Source organism: Stenella coeruleoalba (genome assembly GCF_951394435.1).
Source record: "Stenella coeruleoalba genome assembly, chromosome: 3".
In the NCBI taxonomy this organism is placed as follows: domain Eukaryota; kingdom Metazoa; phylum Chordata; class Mammalia; order Artiodactyla; family Delphinidae; genus Stenella; species Stenella coeruleoalba.
This window is the reverse complement of record NC_137148.1, coordinates 43,423,396-43,448,584: the sequence shown is the minus strand read 5'-3', so window position 1 is coordinate 43,448,584 and position 25,189 is coordinate 43,423,396. Positions and strand designations below refer to the sequence as shown.

The window sequence follows — 25,189 nt, the reverse complement described above, 5'->3', positions numbered from 1 at the left end:
TCTCCCATTGCGGAGCACAGGCTCCGGACGTGCAGGCTCAGTGGCCATGGCTCATGGGCCCAGCCGCTTCGCGGCATGTGGGATCTTCCGAGACCGGGGCACGAACCCATGTCCCCTGCATCGGCAGGCAGACTCTCAACCACTGCGCCACCAGGGAAGCCCCTATATACACTTTTTATTAAGCAGTAATATCTGTAAAGAGTTCGTGTATAAAGAGTATATGTCAAAATATTTGTGACTGTGATATAACATTGTATATAATGAATATTTTAAATTACATATAAAATGCAAACAACTGATATCTAAATGCCTTCCTGGAAGAAAATGTGAATAACTACCATTTATTGTGATTTTACCATTTTCCAGAACCTTTGCATATTTTATTTCTAATTCTTATAACAATCCTGCTTGTTAGATATTGTTATGCCCATTTTACAGATGAGAAAATGAGGCTCAGAGGGCCAAGTAACTTTTCTGAAGCTCCAGCTACTTTTGTACATCTGTTTTACAGTAAAATCTGTGCCTCCTTGCCAAATCAGTCTCCTTTATTTGGTTGAGGTTGTTTTTTCAAGTTATGAACTAATGAATAATTTTCTAAGTTTCTGTGTTTTAAAATATTTAGAAGCATAGACTACTTTAATAATGATCATGGTTAACAAGAAAACAATGCAAACTTAATAAGTCATTTAATCACTCTGAGCCTCTGTAGCTATTGGATAGCTCATTTTATAGGGCTGTATATCAAAATTAAAGTGAGATAGCAGATAACGTGTACAAAACACTTGCAAGTTATTAAAGGAAAGGTGTTAACTGGAAAGGTGTTATTAAAGGAAAGGTGTTAGTTTTAACTGCTCTTTTCCTAACATCTTAAATCGAAAGTTTTATCTACTTCAGTTATTTATGAGTTATCATTTTTACTTTAAATATTACAAGGGTTGAAAACCTGCAATAAAATGAGTGCTTCCTCACTTACAGATTTTAACGTCTATCTCAGTTAAGAAAGGGGGGGGGCGGTAGTCATTGTTTTGCAGAGTTGATATGGAAAACCTAACATACATCTAGCATTCTTTGGGAAAGGAAATAGAAGGCTCCTGTATCAGATGTTTTGGAAAGAAAGTAACTGCGGAATAGGCTGGAAGTTCCAGACAGGAGCTTTCCCAAAGCACTTTTATTGATTCTTGTTGAGTACTCATGGAGTTGAAAATCTCTGTCTCTATTTTTCATATTCTGAGTCTGACACATTGCTGTCAGTGGTTATCTAGCTGTTTTTCTGAGGATTTAGTGGTGATGTTTTTGCTGCTTTTGGCTGTGTATGTGTGTGTGTGTGTGTGTGTGTGTGTGTGTGTGTGAGAAGAGCATCACCAGATCCTAAGCACTTATGGAGCGTTACCTTCAGGGCTGTTAACTCTGGACTCTCTCCAGGCTGCCAGGATCGTCCTAGATGACTCTTCCTGAAAAAAGGACAAGGTGCGGCTCATCCTCAAGGATGATTCAGATCCCCTGTGAACCTCATCAGTTTATCTGGGTTTTGTCCCTGGGCAATCTGGAAGTGCCTGCAGAAATTTAGGAGATGCAACCATCTTGTTGTTTCTGCACCAAAAGAGACTCCTGAACAGCTTCTAGGAAAGCAAGTAGAAATGTTTGGCTGGGTCAGCTGCACCTCGACTTTCCTATAAAGTTCAAAGGGTTATTTGGCCAGTGACTCCCTCCCAAAGCCTGCTTTTGTGCGGCCACAGTTCTAACTATAGGACTGCCTGCCACCCAGATCCCTTAAAGGAAGGTGCCTTCAGAGCACAGCTCAGCTTGGGGTAACTTTCTAAGAAGAATTGACCTTTTTTTTCTTTAAGAGAGAAAGAAAATTGGCATGGAGTCAGACATCAATAAATACACAATTGGTTCCATTTACATGACACACTTTGAGTCCTGCCTTTTACACTGAATAGTAGTTATCTCCCCAGCACAGGTTTCAACTGTGAAGTATGGGTGCTTCAAGCTTGCCTACTGGAAACCGTTCAGGGTCCTTTCTCTCTCAGCTGTAATAACATTCACTGTGATGTAAGTTCCACCAACATCTTTCAGCCCGGGAGGAAGTTTGGTTTGGCTGATTTAAACTTAAAATAGGGAAAGAAAAGCTTGTTTTCTTGTTCTTCTTCTAGACTAGGATGCAGTTTTAAATTAAGTTGTTATAATCACCTGTACTTATTTATAAGTGGAAAACGCAATCTCACGCATTGACTACAATCTTTGGCAGACTCTGATAAGATCCCAGATGATCTAGGAGATGATTGTAAATTGTTTCCATGCATGCTTATTTATGTTCTTATTGGACGCTTTCCCAATGGATAGCACTCTGTCTTCTATGTAGGAATATGGCCAAATGACAGGTTTAAAAACTTGTGTAAAGAAGACAACTTTTGGAGAAACTAGAAAAACAATATCCAACAATAAAAAAAATGGCTGTGTTCAAGGATGGCAAAAGCTTGTGAACCTTTTCTTTCAGGATCAGATAGCCTAATTTTAGGTTCGTGAGCCATTTGGTCTCTATCACAACCACTTAACTTTGCTGTTGTGATGCTAAAAAGCACAGATAATGGTCTGTGGGTGAGGCTGTGATCCAATAAAACTTTATTTACAAAACCAGGCAGCTATTTGCGGGGAACAGTTTGCCAATTTCTGAATTATGGTATAATCCATTTGATGCATGCATTTGGTATGTTGCTTTCAGCTGAAAGTAAGGGAAAACCCAACTAAAGACAGCTTAAGAATCATGTTAATTCACATAAGAAGATTATCTCATGTAAGAAGTCTCATTATAGGGAAGTCCCAGGGCTAGTTAATTAAAGCAGTTTGATGATGTCATCCAAGGCCCAAGTTTGTTCCATCTTTCATCTTTCTGCTCTCCCATCCTTGGCTCATTGGCTTGTCCTCAGGCTGACATGGCTTCCACAGTTCTAATGTTACATGTAGGTGCAACAACATCTGGCAGAAGAAATAAGACTTTCTCCCCATGTATTTCTTTTTAAGAGCAAGACAGTCTTTCCAAGAAGACCCTTCCATTCCATAGACCATGTCTTATCGACCAGAATTGGACAGAACATTTCAAGAAGGGTTTGAACAGTATTTGCCTACAGCTTCCATGACACCAACATGTTGACATAAAACAATGGAAAATTATTCTGTCACAGTAGTTCTGGAGGCCAGAAGTCCAAAAGTAGTATCACTGGGTCAAAATCAAGGTGTCAGTAGGGCCGTGCTCCCTCTGGAGGTTCTAGGGGAAAATTCATTCCTTGCCTCTTCCACCTTCTGATGGCTGCTAGCATTCCTTGGCTTGTGGCCACAGAATGCTCAAATCTCTCTGTTCTATTTTCATATTACCTTCTCCTCTGTGTGTCTGTGTGAAATCTCCCTTTGCCTCTCCCTTTCTCTCTCTCTCTTTTGTTTAAAATATGGAATGCTTCACAAATTTGCATGTCACTCTTCTGCAGGGGCCATGCTAATCTCTCTTTATTGTTCCCATTTTAGTACATGTGCTGTGGAAGCAAGCAATGTCTCTCTCTTATAAGGACACTTGTGATGGCATTTAGGGCTCACCCAGATAATTCAGTGTACCTGACTTATCTCAAGATGCTTAACTTAATGACACGTGGAAAGAGCCATCGTCCAAATAATGTAACATTTACAGGTCTGGGTATTAGGATCTTATAACTTTGGGGACCATTATTCAACCTGCTACTGTCATGGAGAACTTTGATTGTCAAAGTAAAAAACTTTGACTTTTTTTAAAGTAATAGACAGCCATTAAATCAACTACCAGCAAGAGGGAACTACCATGATTTTTTTATATTAATTAAGATTTACTTAAGTCAAATAAGGGGATGTCGGCCTAAAAACGTTGAAATTCAGCAGGCATGGAAAAATCTGGAATATGACTGTTAGATAGGCAAACATCAGTATCTGCTATAGCATACTTGTATGCAACTATTGTGTTTAGCAAGAGCACACAATTACTTAAGAAAATAATTTTTATAAAGTAATAGGAAAAATGTTTTATCTATAGTATGGTCACAACACAGAGAGTGAAATACTCCTGTGCATAAAAAAAATGGAGACAATACACTAAAAAAGTTACTAGTGGTTTTCTGGAGGTGGTGGGAATTTGGGTTATTGACTTTCTTTTCTCTCCTTTTTTGTATTTTCCAAAATGTTTATGAAAAGTATATACGTTGCTTAAATTAAAATAATAAATCAATAGCATTATATTGTTAGATGATAATACTAGAGTATTTGTTTTCTACATCTGTATTGGAGTATAATTGCTTTACAATGGTGTGTTAGTTTCTCCTTTATAACAAAGTGAATCAGTTATACATATAGATATGTTCCCATATCTCTTCCCTCTTGTGTCTCCCTCCCTCCCACCCTCCCTATCCCACCCCTCCAGGCAGTCACAAAGCACGGAACTGATCTCCCTGTTCTATGCGGCTGCTTCCCACAAGCTATCTACCTTACGTTTGGTAGTGTATATATGTCCATGCCTCTCTCTCGCTTTGTCACAGCTTAACTTACCCTTCCCCCTCCCCATATCCTCAAGTCCGTTCTCTAGTAGGTCTGTGTCTTTATTCCTGTCTTACCCCTAGGTTCTTCATGACATTTTTTTCCCTTAAATTCCATATATATGTGTTAGCATACGGTATTTGTCTTTCTCTTTCTGACTTACTTCACTCTGTATGACAGACTCTAGGTCTATCCACCTCATTACAAATAGCTCAATTTCGTTTCTCTTTATGGCTGAGTAATATTCCATTGTATATGTGTGCCACATCTTCTTTATCCATTCATCCAGTGATGGACATTTAGGTTGCTTCCATGTCCTGGCTATTGTAAATAGAGCTGCAATGAACATTGTGGTACATGACTCTTTTTGAATTATGGTTTTCTCAGGGTATATGCCCAGTAGTGGGATTGCTGGGAAATATGGTAGTTCTATTTGTAGTTTTTTAAGGAACCTCCATACTGTTCTCCACAGTGGCTGTGTCAATTTACATTCCCACCAACAGTGCAAGAGGGTTCCCTTTTCTCCGCACCCTCTCCAGCATTTATTGTTTGTAGATTTTTTGATGATGGCCATTCTGACTGGTGTGAGATGATATCTCATTGTAGTTTTGATTTGCATTTCTCTAATGATTAATGATGTTGAGCATTCTTTCATGTGTTTGTTGGCAGTCTGTATCTCTTCTTTGGAGAAACGTCTGTTTAGGTCTTCTGCCCATTTTTGGATTGGGTTGTTTGTTTTTTTGTTATTAAGCTGCATGGGCTGCTTATAAATTTTGGAGATTAATCCTTTGTCAGTTGCTTCATTTGCAAATATTTTCTCCCATTCTGAGGGTTGTCTTTTGGTCTTGTTTATGGTTTCCTTTGCTGCGCAAAAGCTTTTAAGTTTCATTAGGTCCCATTTGTTTACTTTTGTTTTTATTTCCATTTCTCTAGGAGGTGGGTCAAAAAGGATCTTGCTGTGATTTATGTCATAGACTGTTCTGCCTATGTTTTCTCTAAGAGTTTGATAGTTTCTGGCCTTACATTTAGGTCTTTAATCCATTTTGAGCTTATTTTTGTGTATGGTGTTAGGGAGTGATCTAATCTCATACTTTTACATGTAGCTGTCCAGTTTTCCCAGCACCACTTATTGAAGAGGCTGTCCTTTCTCCACTGTACATTCCTGCCGCCTTTATCAAAGATAAGGTGACCATATGTGCATGGGTTTATCTCTGGGCTTTCTATCCTGTTCCACTGATCTGTTTTTGTGTCAGTACCATACTGTCTTGACTACTGTAGCTTTGTAGTATAGTCTGAAGTCAGGGAGCCTGATTCCTCCAGCTCCTTTTCTCGTTCTCAAGATTGCTTTGGCTATTCGGGGTCTTTTGTGTTTCCATACAAATTGTGAAATTTTTTGTTCTACTTCTGTGAAAAATGCCAGTGGTAGTTTGATAGGGATTGCATTGAATCTGTAGATTGCTTTGGGTAGTAGAGTCATTTTCACAATGTTGATTCTTCCAATCTAAGAACATGGTGTATCTCTCCATCTATTTGTATCATCTTTAATTTCTTTCATCAGTGTCTTATAATTTTCTGCATACAGGTCTTTTTCTCCTTAGTTAGGTTTATTCCTAGATATTTTATTCTTCTTGTTGCAGTGGTAAATGGGAGTGTTTTCTTGATTTCACTTTCAGATTTTTCATCATTAGTATATAGGAATGCCAGAGATTTCTGTGCATTAATTTTGTATCCTGCTACTTTACCAAATTCATTGATTAGCTCTAGTAGTTTTCTGGTAGCATCTTCAGGATTTTCTATGTATAGTTTCATGTCATCTGCAGACAGTGACAGCTTTACTTCTTCTTTTCCGATTTGTATTCCTTTTATTTCCTTTTCTTCTCTGATTGCTGTGGCTAAAACTTCCAAAACTATGTTGAATAAGAGTGGTGAGAGTGGGCAGCCTTGTCTTGTTCCTGATCTTAGTGGAAATGCTTTCAGTTTTTCACCATTGAGGATGATGTTGGCTGTGGGTTTGTCATATATGGCCTTTATTATGTTGAGGAAAGTTCCCTCTATGCCTACTTTCTGGAGGGTTTTTGTCATAAATGGGTGTTGAATTTTGTCAAAAGCTTTCTCTGCATCTATTGAGATGATCATATGGTTTTTTCCTTCAGTTTGTTAATATGGTGTATCACGTTTATTGATTTACGTATATTGAAGAATCCTTGCATTCCTGGGATAAACCCCACTTCATCACGGTGTATGATCCGTTTAATGTGCTGTTGGATTCTGTTTGCTAGTATTTTGTTGAGGATTTTTGCATCTATGTTCATCAGTGATATTGGCCTGTAGTTTTCTTTCTTTGTGACATCCTTGTCTGGTTTTGGTATCAGGATGATGGTGGCCTTGTAGAATGAGTTTGGGAGTGCTCCTCCCTCTGCTATATTTTGGAAGAGTTTGAGAATGATAGGTGTTAGCTCTTCTCTAAATGTTTGATAGAATTCGCCTGTGAAGCCATCTGGTCCTGGGCTTTTCTTTGTTGGAAGATTTTTAATCACAGTTTCAATTTCAGTGCTTGTGATTGGTCTGTTCATATTTTCTATTTCTTCCTGATTCAGTCTTGGCAGGTTGTGCATTTCTAAGAATTTGTCCATTTCTTCCAGGTTGTCCATTTTATTGGCATAGAGTTGCTTGTAGTAATCTCTCATGATCTATTGTATTTCTGCAGTGTCAGTTGTTACTTCTCCTTTTTCATTTCTAATTCTATTGATTTGAGTCTTCTCCCTTTTTTTCTTGATGAGTCTAGCTAATGGTTTATCAATTTTGTTTATCTTCTCAAAGAACCAGCTTTTAGTTTTATTGATCCTTGCTATCATTTCCTTCATTTCTGTTTCATTTATTTATGATCTGATATTTATGATTTCTTTCCTTCTGCTAACTTTGGGGTTTTTTTGTTCTTCTTTCTCTAACTACTTTAGGTGCAAGTTTAGGTTGTTTATTCGAGATGTTTCCTGTTTCTTAAGGTAGGACTGTATTGCTATAAACTTCCCTCTTAGAACTGCTTTTGCTGCATCCCATAGATTTTGGGTCGTCATGTCTCCATTGTTATTTGTTTCTAGGTATTTTTTGATTTCCTCTTTGATTTCTTCAGTGATCACTTCTTTATTAAGTAGTGTATTGTTTAGCCTCCATGTGTTTGTATTTTTTACAGATCTCTTCCTGTAATTGATATCTAGTCTCATAGCATTGTGGTCGGAAAAGATAGTTGATACAATTTCAATTTTCTTAAATTTACCAAGGCTTGATTTGTGACCCAAGATATGATCTGTCCTGGAGAATGTTCCATGAGCACTTGAGAAAAATGTGTATTCTGTTGTTTTTGGATGGAATGTCCTATAAATATCAATTAAGTCCATCTTATTTAATGTATCATTTAAAGCTTGTGTTTCCTTATTTATTTTCATTTTGGATGATGTGTCCATTGGTGAAAGTGGGGTCTTAAAGTTCCCTACTATGAATGTGTTATTGTCGATTTCCCCTTTTATGGCTGTTAGTGTTTGCCTTATGTATTGAGGTGCTCCTATGTTGGGTGCATAAATATTTACAATTGTTAAATCTTATTCTTGGATCGATCCCTTGATCATTATGTAGTGTCCTTCTTTGTCTCTTCTAATAGTCTTTATTTTGAAGTCTATTTTGTCTGATATGAGAATTGCTACTCCAGCTTTCCATTTGCATGGAATATCTTTTTCCATCCCCTTACTTTCAGTCTGTATGTGTCCCTAGGTCTGAAGTGGGTCTCTTGTAGACAGCATATATACGTGTCTTGTTTTTGTATCCATTCAGCCAGTCTGTGTCTTTTGGTGGGGGGATTTAATCCATTTACATTTAAGGTAATTATCGATATGTATGTTCCTATTCCCATTTTCTTAATTGTTTTGGGTTTGTTATTGTAGGTCTTTTCCTTCTCTTGTGTTTCTTGCCTAGAAGAGTTCCTTTAGCATTTGTTGTAAAGCTGGTTTGATGGTGCTGAACTCTCTCAGCTTTTGCTTGTCTGTAAAGGTTTAATTTCTCCATCAAATCTGAATGAGATCCTTGCTGGGTAGAGTAATCTTGGTTGCAGGTTTTTCTCCTTCATCACTTTAAATATGTCCTGCCAGTTCCTTCTGGCTTGCAGAGTTTCTGCTGAAAGATCAGCTGTTAACCTTATGGGGATTCCCTTGTGTGTTATTTGTTGTTTTTCCCTTGCTGCTTTTAATATGTTTTCTTTGTAATTAATTTTTGACAGTTTGGTTAATATGTGTCTTGGTGTATTTATCCTATATGGGAGTCTCTGTGCTTCCTGGACTTGATTAACTATTTCCTTTCCCATATTAGGGAAGCTTTCAACTATAATCTCTTCAAATATTTTCTCAGTCCCTTTCTTTTTTCTTCTGCTTCTGGAACCCCTATAATTCGAATGTTGCTGCGTTTAATGTTGTCCCAGAGGTCTCTGAGACTGTCCTCAGTTCTTTTCATTCTTTTTTCTTTATTCTGCTCTGCAGTAGTTATTTCCACTATTTTAACTTCCAGGTCACTTATCTGTTCTTCTGCCTCAGTTATTCTGCTATTGATCCCATCTAGAGTATTTTTAATTTCATATATTGTATTGTTCATTGTTGTTTGTTTCATCTTTAGTTTTTCTAGGTCCTCGTTAAATGTTTCTTGCATTGTGTCTATTCTATTTCCAAGATTTTGGATCATCTTTACTATCATTATTCTGAATTCTTTTTCAGGTAGACTGCTTATTTCCTCTTCATTTGTTTGGTCTGGTGGGTTTTTATCTTGCTCCTTCAACTGCTGTCTGTTTTTCTGTCTTCTCATTTTGCTTATCTTACTGTGTTTGGGGTCTCCTTTTTGCAGGCTGCAGGTTCGTAGTTCCTGTTGTTTTTGGTGTCTGTTCCCAGTGGCTAAGGTTGGTTTAGTGGGTTGTGTAGGCTTCCTGGTGGAGGGGACTAGTGCCTGTGTTGTGGTGGATGAGGCTGGATTTTGTCTTTCTGGTGGGCAGGTCCACGTCTGGTGGTGTGTTTTGGGGTGTCTGTGGACTTATTATGATTTTAGGCAGCCTCTCTGCTAATGGGTGGGGTTGTGTTCCTGTCTTTCTAGTTGTTTGGCATAGGATGTCCAGCACTGTAGCTTGCTGGTCGTTGAGTGAAGCTGGGTGCTGGTGTTGAGACGGAGATCTCTGGTAGATTTTCGCTGTTTGATAATATATGGAGCTGGGAGGTCTCTTGTGGACCAGTGTCCTGAAGTTGGCTCTCCCACCTCAGAGGCACAGCACTGACTCCTGGCTGCCACACCAAGAACCTTTCATCCAGACGGCTCAGAATAAAAGGGAGAAAAAGTAGAAAGAAAGAATTAGTAGAAGTAGAAAGAAAGAAAGAAAGAGAGGGAGGGAGGGAGGGAGGAAGGAAAGAAGGAAGGAAGGAGTGAAGGAAGGAAAAAAAGAAAGAAGATAAAGTAAAATAAAATAAAGTAAGATAAAATATAAAGTTATTAAAATAAAAAATAGTTATTAAGAGAAAAAACAAAAAAAAAGGAACGGATAGAACCCTAGGACAAATGGTGAAAGCAAAGCTATACAGACAAAATCTCACACAGAAGCATACACATACACACTCACAAAAAGTGGAAAAGGGGAAAAAATCATAAATCTTGCTCTCAAAGTCCACCTCCTCAATTTGGGATGATTCGCTGTCTATTCATGTATTCCACAGATGCAGGGTACATCAAGTTGATTGTGGAGCTTTAATCCACTGCTTCTGAGGCTGCTGGGAGAGATTTCCCTTTGTCTTCTTTGTTCTCACAGCTCCCAGGGGCTCAGCTTTGGATTTGGCCCCGCCTCTTCGTGTAGGTCGCTGGAGGGCGTCTGTTCTTCGCTCAGACAGGACGGGGTTAAAGGAGCCGCTGATTCGGGGGCTCTGGCTCACTCAGGCTGGGGGGAGGGAGGGGCACGGAGTGCAGGGCGAGCCTGCGGCGGCGGATGCCACCATGATGTTGCACCAGCGTGAAGTGCGCTGTGTGTTCTCCCGGGGGAGTTGTCCCTGGATCCCGGGACCCTGGCAGTGGCGGGCCGTACAGGCTCCCCGGAAGGGGGTGTGTGGATAGTGACCTGTGCTCGCACACAGGCTTCTTGGTGGCGGCAGCAGCAGCCTTAGCGTCTCATTCCCGTCTCTGGGGTCCGCGCTTTTAGCCGCGGCTCGTGCCCGTTTCTGGAGCTCCTTTAAGCAGCACTCTTAATCCCCTCTCCTCGCGCACCAGGAAACAAAGAGGGAAGAAAAAGTCTCTTGCCTCTTCGGCAGGTCCAGACTTTTCCCCGGACTCCCTCCCGACTAGCCGTGGTGCACTAACCCTCTGCAGGCTGTGTTCACGCAGCCAACGCCAGTCCTCTCCCGGTGCTCCGACCGAAGCCCGAGCCTCAGCTCCCAGCCCTGCCTTCCCCAGCGGGTGAGCAGACAAGCCTGTTGGGCTGGTGAGTGTTGGTTGCCCCTGATCCTCTGTGCAGGAATCTCCCCGCTTTGACCCCTGCACCCCTGTTGCTGTGCTCTCCTTCGCGGCTCCGAAGCTTCCCCCTCCGCCACCCGCAGTCTCCGCCTGCGAAGGGGCTTCCTAGTGCGTGGAAACTTTTCCTCCTTCACAGCTCCCTCCCACTGGTGCAGGTCCCGTCCCTATCCTTTTGTCTCTGTTTATTCTTTTTTCTTTTGCCCTACCCAGGTACGTGGGGGGGGGGTTCTTGCCTTTTGGGAGGTCTGAGGTCTTCTGCCAGCGTTCAGTAGGTGTTCTGTAGTTGTTCCACGTGTAGATGTATTTCTGGTGTATCTGTGGGGAGGAAAGTGATCTCTGCGTCTTACTCTTCCGCCATCTTCCCGGAAGCTGAATCTAGAGTATTTTTAAAGATAATATCAGTTTAATTTGTATCATGTCACTTAATTTCTCTATCTCATTTAGTTTACCATAACATGAAATTACACAGAATAGTCACAGATTCTCCCCAATTTCTTCTGCTTTCAAAAAGACCTAGAACCCTTACCTTGTCAGTAATCTTTCTGAAACACAGGTTGTGAGATCCATCATGTTTCTCATCAAAAACATTTAATGTCTTTCTGTTGCTTTAGAAAGTGTCTTTTCTTTTTTAACTTTCGCACTCAGAGCTCTCACTACCTCGTCCAAATTCTTTTTCAAAGTCCCTGACACCAGATGCCCACTACATTCAGTCATGTACTTCTTGCTCTGCCATGCCCTTTTACACCCTTCCCCAAGATGATTTCTCACTCAGGGGTTCTCACTGTGCTCCCAGATGGAGGAGCAGCTCAGCTTCCCCAAGGATCCTATTAGAAATGCAAATTCTCAGGCCCCATCCTAGACCTACTGAATCAGAAACTCTGGGGGTGAGCCTACAGACGCATATGTTAACAAACCCTCTAGGTAATTTCAATATATGCAAGTGTTTGAGAGGCTCTGGGTTAGCTCTCTTTGTCCTACTTTCTTTATTATTGCATTCTTACATCTGTAGCTATCAACATTGCTAGAATAACCACTGTATTATTCTTCCTAGAGAATTAATTTGTAAATCAATTTTATAAGCATATATTGTGCCAGCCATCGGCCTTCCAAATGAATAACATACCTATATTCCTATGATTTTCTTGCTATATCAGTCATTTTTCCTTTAGGTAAGTATTTCTTATGCTGTTTTAATGTATTTTATGCATACAAGTCAATGAACCAGGGCAAGAATGAACACCTTTTCTTAATGATCCTCTGAATCACTTATTCTAAAATCATTGAATGCCTGCTTTGAGCCAGGCATTGTCTATGATTCAAAGCCGTTCCTTCAGCCATGGTTCATTGAATAGGCCTGGTAATACAGGACCATCCCTCCATCTCTCCCTTTTTCCTCAGCTAAACCGAAAACATACCCAGAAGAATTATGGCCAGTGTGTCTAAAGGCCCAAGAGAACCCACCACCAAATATACTTGTAGTTTTAAGACCTTGGGAAGATCATCTTTCCCCAGAGTCTTACATTCATCGTTGGTGGAAGTAGAGATGGTAAGGGTTTTTTCCTTTGTATATATGGACTCTCATGGGCTGGAATTTATGAGCTTCCATAGAGCTCTGTGGTGAGGGAGGGCTCAGGTCCTACTTTTTTCTCCGCTGCCATCTGAAGGAAGTGTGTTTTGACCTCTGATCAACACCTAACCCCATGGCTGGCACAGAGTAAAGGCCTACTAAACAACTATTGAATAAATGGAAGAAATAATGGAAGGAACGATGGATGGACAGAAGGATAGAAGGAAGAAAGGGAGAGAGAGAGAGGGAGGACGGAAAGAGAAGGAAGGAAGGAAGGGAAGGAGGGAGGGAGGGAGGAAGGAAGAGAGAAGGAGGCAGGGAGATGGCTAAGGGTAGATCAGACACAGCTTCTGATGTGGGGAAATGCTTATGGGAGACAGGTAGAATTGGAACTCCAATACCTAACCTGTGCCAGATACGTAGGTAGGTAGGTAGGTAGGTAGGTAGATAGATAGATAGACAGACAGATAGACAGACAGGTAGATAGATATGCTCTAACAGTAAATTAACTGTTCCATTTGGTTCCCTCCCCCTGGAGGATGTTTTCAGCAGCTCCTCCCTGGTGCAAAGCATGGGGCCTCTCTGCAAGTCTGAGAAAAGGGCTTTGTGAATTATAAAGCAGAATGCAGATGGTGATTAACTAAGGCATCACAAGCAAGGACGAGTCTCCTCAGCAGTCCCAAGAGAGACTGTTTTGACTTCTTTTTGTCATTTGAATTCTCAAAATTGTCCCCAGCTTAGACCATATCAACCTCAAATGGTCTATGATTTAAATTTCCACTCTGAAAATCTAAGCAACTTGGGAATTGTAGGAACTGGACCACTTGGAGATAATTTATAAATAACATTCGCCATTCAAATGGCCTGTCTTCCCAAAGAGCCCTCTGTCCTGTCAGTGGGACTGCTCCCAAGGCCCAAACTGCTCAATTGGGCCAGCAACACTGAAGTCGCTGGTGGGAACATCTTACCTCTGATTCTTCTAAGAATTTTGGACACTTTATTGAAACATTTGTTTTTCCACATATAAAATGTAGACTAAAAAGTTATTAGCTATCTTTAGGTTTGGAAAGGCTTTCAGGATTTTAATGCATGTGATTCGCTCAGCATTTACTTTGTCTACTGCTAAAATACTTGAAACTCAAATCAAATACTAAGCAGAGCCCAAAACATCCTGGATACATAGTGATGTTCAGGGGCGTTAAACAATGACTAAGCCCTCCGCTCCTTTTTCACAGAACTCTGTGGACATGAAAGGGAGCCATTAACACCATCTTTTCCCCTCCCTTTCTTTCAGGTCAGTCCTGGTGGGCACAGCCTTTTTGTCTGTGCCTCTGAAAGGCCAGTCCAGCTGTGTTAAGCTGGACAGTAGTGTTTTGCGGGACCAAGGCAGACAAGACCATGCAGAGTTGACTGGCCTGGGAAATGATCCCTGTTATCATATGTCTGTTGGGTTCTCATGTTGATATTTTTTTCCTTGCCTCTGCCTGGCTGGAGTGATCGGAGTCTCATGTCTGTTCACACTCTGGGATTATGATACATCTCATCAGCCCTCATTACTGCTCAGGGAAGGGCAAAATTTTTAAATGGTCAAGTTCAAAGGAGAGTGCTGCTAGCTCTGATCTCTGTTTCGCTAGCAGAATTCCACCAGCCCCATTCCTACACCTAAAATGCACACGCTCAGCCCTCCCCTGCCCCTGGCTGGGGATATCTGAATTTATACACATGCCTGCAATTGGCTCTGTGGACTGGAGGTCTTCACATTGCTTCTCAAGGATCCACTAATGGCAAATGACAAAACTGACCAGCTGGCGCAGGAGAGAGTCATATTGAACTCCTTGCATGAGAAACAAGAAATTTATAAAGCAGGGCTTTTCTGGTGTTGAGGTGAACATTTTTTCATTTGCGAAATATACGGCATAATACACAGAGGTGTGCTGTTTCAAATATAATGGGCACGTGTACATGTTAAGACAGAACACATACCCATTTCTGAGAACATTGTTCAGCTTGGAAAGCATCTGAAAAGGCAGCTTCATAGTGGGACTCTTCTCTGTTTCTCTCTGGGTCCCACAGAGTTGTTCTTTTTATTTATTTATTTTTTATTTGTTTATGCTGGGTCTTAGTTGCAGCTCGCCGGCTCCTTAGTAGCAGCAGGCAGGCTCCTTAGTTGCGGCACGTGGTCTCCTTAGTTGCGGCAGGTGGGGTCCTTAGTTGTGGCTCACAGGCTCCTTAATTGTGGCATGTGAACTCTTGGTTGTGGCATGCATGTGGAATCTAGTTCCCTGACCAGAGATCCAACCTGGGCCCCCTGCATTGGGAGCACAGAGTCTTATCCACTGTACCACCAGGGAAGTCCCCACAGAGTTGTTCTTTGCGTGGCCTCCACCCCTTCTCTTTTGTTCCCCCTTATGTTTTATAGCATTGCTTTTCTAACGGGGGAAAGAAAGTTCCTAGGGATGTGTATCAGCATTTCTATGTATACTTTAAAAAAAATGTCATATTATAACAGAATTCCATAATTTGGGAAACAATAAAAGACTACTGTTCTCATAATATAAGCAAAGAAAGTAAAGTTTGACAAGTTCTCTTTGCTGGAGGGAATCTGCAGCATGAGTCTTCAAAGGGGCACCTGCTGGGGGTGCAGTCTCATCTTCCTAGGTGGGTCACGTCAAGATCTTCTTGGGTGGTCGAGCATAACATTTTTGTTTATAAAATAGGAAAAGAAAACATTTTTAAGGTTCAAAACAATTCTAGGCAAAGATAACAGGAAACACCTGTATCTTTCCTGTAGGATCAAACTTGAGGTGACTGAACTGAGACAGGAGTCCCCGTGCCAAGGTAGGAGCCACATATTCGGGGCCTTTGGTCCAGGATCACGATGAGAAAGGTAAGTGTTGTGTGTGAAGACAGCCGTGGCTTCAACAACACAGGCTTTGCCTTCATTGCGTGGACATGGTTGCCCTAGGCAAATGGAAAGAGAAAGAGGATTGAGGGCAGTGAGTCCAGCAAGGGGCCTCAGAATGGGGCCTGCAGAGCTGGCAGCCAGGAGGCTGCAGTAGCTTTCCTTGTGAAGCATATGGGGAGGAAGAGGGACAGAGGCTCCTTCCTAATCTTCACTGATGGTGCCCTGGGCAGGGGGTGGGAGCAGAGGCCCCACCTGAGCAGAGCAGACAGCAAAGTTAATTCCTGAAATTCTTAGCGGGGAGGCAGCTCTCTGCAGGTGACTTCATGGTGTCGCTTCTGCAGGGCCTTCTGAACCTACCCAGGTGTGTTAGTCCCACAGTCTTCATGCGCAATGGCTCTGGGGCACAAAGAGAGTGAGTTGGATAAGAGTGGCGACACAGGGGACAACATCAGAATCATAGCAAGCAGATCTAATAAGTGAGTTAACGGTGAAAAGAAGAGAAAGCCCAGTGAGCACCAAATGCCACAAAACTCCCCACGTCCCACAGCTGTAGATGGGGCAGGTGAGGACAACTGGGACACAGTTTTGTGGAAGAGCTGGTGGGACACTGTTTTGGCGAAAGGATAACCTCCCTGTCATGCTAGGGACGCATAGCAAGCAGCACCAGGGGAAACCAAGCTGCAGAACAGGATGGGCCTGAGAGGGGGCTCTAGGAGCTGAGCATGGCGCCAGCCAACGTGCAGCAAGGAAACCGGGACTTCAGTCTTCTAACCTCAAGGAACTGGATTCTTCCAGCACCCTGAATGAGCTTGGAAGTGAATTCTTCCCCAGAGCCTGCAGATAAGAGCCCAGCTAGCCAGCACTTTCCTGTTGGCCTGTGAGACCCTAAATGGAGAACTCAGCTAAGCCCACTCAGACTTCTAACCTGTAGAAGTGGAAATGATATGTGAGTGTGTTAAGCCACTAAGTTTTTGGTCATTTGTTGTGCAACAATAGAATAGTAATACAGCCGCCATGCTCATTCATGTGTGTATCATTTGTAACTGCTTTTACAATACACCCGCAGAGTTAAGTAGTAACAACAGAGACCTCGTGGCCTGCAAAACCTAAAATATTTACTATCTGGCTCTTAACAGAAAAAGTTTACTAATCTGTGCTTTAATCAAAAACGTAACCTCACCTCAGATATGTTTAGTGAGAGTTTTATGCCCGACCCAAGGCCTGCAAGAAACAGGACTGACATCTAGGAACGCTCAGCAAATATGCCTTTCATCAAACTGAAACAGGCCAAAAAAACTAGTAGATACGAGGCTGTCCTGCAGACCCATTCTCCATTCCAGTTTTTAAAAGGCTGGGGGGAGAGAGAGAGAGAGAGAGAGGGAGGGAGTTCATTCATACATTCAGAGGAAAGAACTCAGAGCGATGTGTACCATCTGCATATTGGAGATTGTCATTTTCCACATTATGAATTTTTATAGTAGTTAAATTTTGTGTAACAAATTTGTACTAAATTAATAATAATTATAACCATATGATTATTAAAGGGTACATTTATTAAAGGGTACATTGTGCCCCACTGTGTGCTCCTTGGAGCAGTGGCCTGGAGGAAGAGAAGGCATGAAACCTATTGCTTTGTGATCAGAACTTGAATTCACTCCACTGATTCTTGACTTTTCCTCCCTTCATGGAGCCCCTTCTACCTTCGTAGTGGGACAAGTCAGGGTGATGCAATTCTTCATTCACCATTGTTGTTTATCTAGAAGAGTAATTATCAACCATTTTAGAGTTACAGTGCCCTCTAGACACACACACACAGACACAGACACAGACACACACACACACACAAGATTTGGCATGGTATGTATTTAGCTAAGTTGAATTAAAATTCATATGATTCTGAAGATTGGAAGAAAGAGTTGAAGAGTTATATTGGTACCCTCAGGCTGTGATAACCAATTACCACAAACTGGGTGGCATAAAACAACATACATTTATTCTCTCACAGTTTTGGAGGCCAAAAGACTGAAATCAAGGTGTTTTCAGAGTTGGCTCCTTCTGGAGGGTCTGAGGGAGAATCCATTCCATGCCTCTCTCCTAACTTCTGATGGCTGCTAGCAATCCTTGGAGTTCCGTTGGCCTATAGCTGAATAACTCCAGTCTCTGCCTCCATTTTCACGTGGTCTTCCTCTTCCTGTGTCTGCGTCTCAAGTCTGTCTCTGCCTTTCTCTTTTAAGGACACCTGTCATTGGATTTAGGCGACCCTAAATGCAGGATGATCTCATCTTGAGATCCTTGATTATACGTACAAAGACTGGTTTGCCAAATAAGGTCACAATCCAGGTCTTGAGGGTTAAAACTTGGGTATATCTTTTTGGAGGCCCCAATTCAACTCATTACAGAAAGTATTTGCATGTTCCTGTAGCTGATAGCAAAAACTTTTTCTCAATTTCCTAACTACCAATTAAAATCAATAAATCTGTCCTATATAGTAGGAAGAATTGTTTCGCTTTTTCTCATGGGGCTTAATGAATACTCAGCTCCTCTCATCACGATCCTGTGAATATAGATGGGACAATTCCTCAATGGCAAGGCCTGTGAGAGATGCCAAAACCTTCGCCACTGTCCTATATGGGTGTCCCCACCCTCTCTTGTCCTTTTCATCCATTTGGACAAAACCCAAGTTAGGGCAACATTAGGTGTGTCAACAATCAGGGTAGTTATCCTCAAGTGTTAAGTCTAGGATAGAACCCTGTGGAGTCTTTCTGTAGGTGGGAAATTGTTTGTGCTCTCTAGCAGAGGAGTATGGGTCTCTCCGGAAACAAGTCCATTGCCACTATTGTCCATTTGGCCTTGGGAAAATCTGATGTTGTGATCTGGGTTCTCTCTCTGTAAAGAAGGTACGACAATGCCTTGCTACCTTACCAGGGTGTTGTGTGAATTTGCTGACACCCGTAAAGCTCCCTGAAAATGAAGAGGCTTACATAAGTCCCTGGTATTATTCACACAGCAAACGTTTTCCCCTGAGAATAAAGTAATAAATGGTACCATTGTGCAGCTGGTGGAACGTATTCAAAAGTTTCCGTTCACAACTAGTAGATCAAGTTGTGGGCGGCTGTATGGACTTTCTGTGCTCATGCCAAGCTGCGTCCAAAACAGCGGCACAATGGACGCTCCTGGAATGAAAAGCCGCACTGTAAGAGACGGCCACATCGTGGCATTGCATCATATAGGACAGTCCTGTGTAGCCAGTGATTTCATATGCACCTCTTCCTTATGGCAGAAAGGAACAATAGCAGAAACAGTGGCCACATGGATATCTGACGTGACAGCTATTGAGAAGCAACTGTCTTCTTCCACCACATTGACAAACTGCCCAAGCCTATGGATGCTCACGATTGAGGGCAGGGGGAGGGATTATAATTATAGCTCTTCTTTCTTCTTTCCTTTCTGAATTCTTGGGCCAGGAAAAGCCAGCGTTCTAAATCAGATGGTGTACAGGTTAAGGACCTATTCTCTTTAAATACAATTCATCTGGGTGGGAGTATGTGGGAACAGTCTGGACAGAATGCTGCTGGCTGGCCTAGGAGATAAGAGAGGATTGCTTTTCCACCATTATAAGCCCTGGAAATACTCCAGGACATGATGTTGGGAAAATGCCTTCTTTCTTTTTTTTTAAATTTAATGTAACTTAATTAAATTAATTAATTAATTAATTAATTTTGGCTGCTCCGTGTCTTAGGTGCGGCACGTGGGATTTTCGTTGCAGCATGTTTAGCTGCGGCATGCGGACTTCTTACTTGCGGCATGTGGACTCAGTTGTGGCATGTGGACTTCTTAGTTGCAGCACACGGACTTCTTAGTTGCGGCATGCAGACCTCTTAGTTGCAGAATGTAGACTTCTTAGTTGCAGCATGCGAACTCTTTGTTGCAGCATGCATGTGGGATCTAGTTCCCCAACCAGGTATCGAACCCAGGCCCCCTGCATTGGGAGTGTGGAGTCTTACCCACTGGACCACCAGGGAAGTCCCGCCTTCTTTTCATTTTGGGACTTTCAGCCTCTGGATGCCACATCTGAGATGACAGATATTTTGATTAAATAAGAGGAAGATTAGCTACTGAAGATGTTGCATTTAATTTTTAAAAGTAATCATGTTCGATGAGAAATATTTGGGGATTACATTAACAAACTTCCTTGGATCAGGGTTATCCCTTTGGTGGTAAATTTCTCACATTAAAGAGCTGAGGAGGAATCACAGATCATGGAATTTTTTAGCTGTTAGTGGTCTATCTTGATATTAAACTATTTGATAACTTTTTAAATCCCATAGACAAGCTTGCACTTTTTCCCTCTTTTTGTTCAGTGACACCAAAATTAGAAAAGAATATCTAAGTATTTAAGCTTTGAAGTTGGTTAAAACCTTTAGATTGTGATGCAAAGGCTATGGAGAAGGATTGTGCAACCCACAGGGTACATTGGATTCCCTCTGGCCTCTCCCTCCCACATTTCTGTCACATCCTGTTTTCAGAGAACCTTTCATTCGTTCATTCAGTGCCCATTTATTGAGCACCTACTATACCCTAGACAGTGTGCTAAGTGCTAGGGGTACAAAAAGATGATGGGTGCACAGCCACTGCCCTCACCTAGTGAGGAGCAAAGTGATGCATATCATCATGGAAGCAAGGTGAGAGCTAGAATAAGTGAAGGAACATGGGGTGTTCCAGGACACGTAAATAGGTCAGTATTCTTGGGAGAGTAGAGTTTGACTGGGGGAGTTGGAGGAGGATGGCAAGAAGCAATGGGAATTTAGGCAGGATGTGGGCAGGAGAGATGATAGAGGGTTTCATATGTGCTACAGATGAATATGATGTATCCTTTAGGTGATAGGGAGGCAGCGGAGTGCGCATCCTGGCAGCAAGATTAAAGATGGCTTGTAAGGGAGTAAGACTGGGGATAAGGTCAAAGCAAGAATCCCGGAAACAGGGGATAACAACCTGAGCTAAGGCAGATGGGATGGAGAGGAAGGGATGCAGAATTAGTGGTGTGTTTGGAGTAAAAGACAAGGAGACATTCCAGGAGGATCTGGCACATTGCATGTACCTTTGCATGAATAGACAGATAATATTTTTGGCATAGAGGTCATGCCAAGAGGCAGTGAACAGTTTTTTTAGTGGACTACAGTAAAGCATGACTGGCTTTGATAAAAGCCCATGGAGATTGTGTCTGGTGAGCTGACACCAGGAGATTCCATTCAGTCAGCTTTGTGGAAACCAGAGACTAGTTTCTTACACCTAGTCCAGGCCTTTCTTGCCTTCTTCAATGTGCCTTTGTGTTCAGTCCCCTGTTTGAATACCAATTACTCTAGAATGTCTTTTGTATTCATCAACATCATTCTACATGGGCAATAGTATTAACAACTACCGTCGTTGGGAGACTACCATATGACAGAAGTGTTACATACACTTTTAAAATTTCTTAATAGCCCTGCAAAGAAACTGTTATTAACTTGAGGCCCAAGAGGTACCCTAAGGCTACACAGCTAGTGAGGCAGAATGTGATTTGCACCCTGGGCCTCCTGAAAAAGCCTGTGCTGTTTTCACTATGCTTCAGGGTTAGCCACCATTATAACCCATTGTCCAGTCACGACCCTGGGCTCTGTATTTTGTCCTCAGTGACAGAGCCCAGTAAAAGTGTGTTATATCCAAAATACTTACAAAAATATACAAAAGTGGGTTTTGCCTGATTTCCATGAAGGGGTTTGGGTTTCAGGGTTCCAAAGCTTTTAAAGGACTAAAGACTGTGTACTAACAAAAAAATTTAAGGAACAAATTACTTATTCTGATAAATCATACTTTACAATACAAAATGGTCCAGGTGATTAATAAAAATTACATAACTCTTTCAGAGAGAATGGAATCAGGAGGGATGCTTCAATTCCTTAACCCTAAGGATGTGTAGAGCTTCTTTAGGAATAAACATTCTAGAACCTAAATGTGGGCAGGACCTGACAGTGATTACTGGGGATGATGGATGGGTGAGTTCAGATTTTATTCAGTGGTGGTGTCCCATCGCTACTCAGTAATTAGTCTACTAATCATCTACTCTATTTGGAACACTGCTTTTGGTACTGGGAAGGTGAAAAGAAATGGAGATACAAAAAAAAGTCAAAGTCATGGTCCCTCTTGAGACTTTCAGGAGAAATGAAAGACAGTTATCAATGCCCTCAAAGGTTAAAGCAGTAACAGGTATCTCAAGGATACTACTCAGGACCACAGAGTTTAATAGCTGGGCCTTAGAGACCACTTTGTCCAAACTTTACAGTTCGCAGATAATGGAATTAAACCCAAAGGTGTTTGTGATTGCCTGAGGTCAGAAAGATAGCTGATGTGAGCGCTACCTCTGCCATGAGCTGCTTGTATTGCTGTTATTTTTATTTAATATTTAATTTAAAAATATGTAGTACATTCACTTGAGACGGAGAAAAAAGAGAATCTTCTATTTAACTCAGGAAAAAACACCAACAAACCAAAAAGATCTCAGCCTGTCATTTGGGAGAGACTGATCATGGAGAGTCGTTAGGCATATGCCTGGATCTTCATTGCAGCGTTTTTTAAATAATAGTAACATATAGGAAGCAACTTGAATTTCTATCATCCGTGGACTGAATATATTAGGATTAATCCACACATTGAAATATTATACAGCCATGAACAAAATGAGGCAGATCTATGTGTAATTGATGTAGATGTATTTTAGGTGAGAGAATTGAGGTGTAGATCAATGTTATATATCCCTTCAACAAGTTTTTTACAGTCTCAGCTCAATGTGAGTTAACATAAAATAATTTTTCCCAATGATAGCTATAGTAGATACTATCATTTTTGTTGTCCCAGATCTATTATATATCTTTTCCATATTTTAATACTTTCCCACAATTTAAATTCCAGTTTTCCAATGTAGAATAAACAACAACAACCCTAACTGCCATTTCGCATGCCCCAAGTTTGAGGACATATAATTTAGGTTCCATAAATAAGATATACTTACAAAAGATTTTAACTTAGAACTAACTTTTGTTTAAAAAGGAGCATCCATCTGTCCCCTCTCAGCAGAAGCAGTGTGTTGGAGCCAGAAGTTGTGGTAGCTTTCTGACTTTGGGTTTTGTTTTTATTTTTTATCGTGACAATAAAATTCCTGAGGTGAGTTCCTTGGAGCTCAGCCTGGGGTCTGTTTCATCAGTCCTATCAGAGGTTCAATGAATTTGCTGTATCCCCCAGATGAACCCCTTTTTGACAAAGGGATTTATCAGAAATCCCTTTATCAGCTAGAGTTGATTCCGTTGACCTGCAACTAAGCACCATCACCAATACAAATACTTTCACCCTACTCTGTCAGATTCTCCTCTACCGTTATTTAATGATACCTCGGGCAGGTCTCATAGTTATAATTAAAAATTAAATCTAATTTACCTTAGAATTTCCATTGTGTCCTTTTTAAATCTTATATCCAGTTGTCTACCCACATCAGGCAGGCAGCCAGGCAGGGAGTGAGACGTTAGTCACTCTTTCTTGCAGATACCCTCAAATTCTACTACCAATGATTCCCTAAGTGTCTGCTTCCCTCATTTGTTAGTTAGAAGGTTTGATAGAAGCCCTGCCTGAATGAGGATGGATGAAGGGTATGGAGTTGTTGGGTAGGGCCCAGAAATAACCCTTGCAACATGAACACTGCACGCCTGATAACTCTGACCTCTTTCCTAACTGACTGTGCCATATAGACTGGAAAGAGTGAAGCTAGGATGATGGCTGGGGTAGAAGATCCAGTGCTTTAGCCTCTTGAAAAATCCTGAGAGAGGTGTCTAGAAATCCTCTTGAAAATACAGGGTACAATTAGTTCTCAGGTCTGGGTCTTTTTGACTAGCTGTTTGGTGTCAGGAAAAGCCTCACTCAACATCCTAATAGTTTCTGGTTAGAAGTTTTTATGGCAGATATAGCCTGACTCCTGTCGTAGAAACTGAACACTTAAGCCACTCACTCTCCCAACTGCTTTTGCAGCTAGGATAGAGGCATACGATCTGGGCTCAGCCAGTTAGACCCACAAGCTCTAGAGTATGATGAGAGAGTTGGTGATAATAAGAAGTAGAAACAAGACATTCTGGTTATGAGTGGCAACAGCTGGGGTGATAAGAGCCAATTTCTAGAGCCAATAGAAACTTCCAGGCAGCCTATGGTGGTCAGTGGCCTACAACTCATGCAATGGTGCTCTCACAAGATGGGTGGGAGGTGTGATATTGGCTCTGGGCCTAGATATTGTCTCCTCCCTTGCTCTTGCCTGTTGTGTTTCTCCAGTCTTCCTTTCACTTCTGTGAGTTTCCCAATAACCTTTCTGATACAAGAATTTAACACTATACATTTTCCTCTAAGACTACTTTAGCTGCACCCTACAAATTTTGATTTACTGCATTTAATTTTCATTCAATTCAAGATACTTTTCAGTTTCCCTTGTAACTTTTTCTTTGACTCATGTGTTACTTAGAACATATTGTTTAATTTCCACATATTTGGGGATTCTAAGGATATTTTTCTGTAATTGATTTCTTCTCTATCATGGTCAGAGAACATACCTTGGATGATTTCAATTTTTTAACCGTTTTCAGGTACTGCTGTTTTAGGTGAAGTGTTATATAAATGTCAATTAGACCAGATTGGTGGATAGTATTGCTTAGGTCATCGGCATCCTTACTAATTTTCTCTCTGTTTGTTCTATTGATTACTGAGAGAAAAGTGCTAAAGATCCCAACTATAACTGTGGATGTGTCTATTTCTCCTTTCAGCTTTGTCAGTTTTTGCTTCATGTATTTTGAAGCGGTCTTATAAGATGCATACACATTTAGGATTGTGATATCTTCTTTACAAATCAACCTCTTTCTCATAATGTAATGTCCATTCATCCCTGGTAATAATTCCTTGTTCTTAGGTTTACTTTGCATGATATTAATATAGGCACTTTGGCTTTCTTTTTATTAGTGTTTGATAAATGTTTGTTTCTCTTCCTTTACTTTTAACTTATACATGTCTTTAGATTTAAAACAGGTTTCTTGTAGGTAGCATATGGTTGAATCTTGCTTTTTTCTTTTTTTTAAAAATGAATTAATTAATTTATTTATTGGCTGTGTTGGGTCTTCATTGCTGCATGCGGGCTTTCTCTAGTTGCAACAAGCAGAGGCTACTCTGTTGCGGTGCGTCGGCTTCTCATTGCGGTGGCTTCTCTTGTTGTGGAGCATAGGCTCTAGGCACATGGGCTTCAGTAGTTGTAGCACGTGGGCTTCAGTAGTTGTGGCTTTCAGGTTCTAGAGAGCAGGCTCAGTAGTTGTGGCACATGGGCTTAGTTGCTCCACGGCATATGGGATCTTCCTGGACCAGGGATCGAACCTGTGTCCCCTGCGTTGGCAGGTGGATTCTTAACCACTGCGCCACCAGGGAAGTCCTGCTTTTTTCTTTTAATCCAATCTGACAATCACTATTTTTTAAGTAGTGTGTTTAGACCACTCACATCTAATGTTCTTATTGATATGTTTGAATTAAACTCCATTGCCTTTTTTTTTTTGTGGTATGCAGGCCTCTCACTGTTGTGGCCTCTCTTG

At 41.4% G+C, this 25,189-nt stretch overlaps 1 protein-coding gene across 17 annotated transcripts in view; it reads left to right on the top strand.

The window, feature by feature from the left end:
• The window catches only part of ANKRD55 (ankyrin repeat domain 55), a 462,869-nt gene that overhangs the window by 153,759 nt on the left and 283,921 nt on the right, over nucleotides 1–25,189 (top strand). For 6 of the 17 annotated variants that reach the window (XM_079916383.1, XM_079916387.1, XM_079916388.1 and 3 more), the window contains one exon: nucleotides 15,435–16,494. The exons of 1 other annotated variant lie outside the window; for it this stretch is intronic. The gene's annotated coding sequence lies outside the window, so the exon portion shown is untranslated. Of the gene's footprint in view, nucleotides 1–12,365; nucleotides 12,623–15,434; nucleotides 16,495–25,189 lie in introns of those variants that run through there. 10 more of the 17 variants (XM_079916380.1, XM_079916373.1, XM_079916385.1 and 7 more) reach the window with 3 other exon arrangements.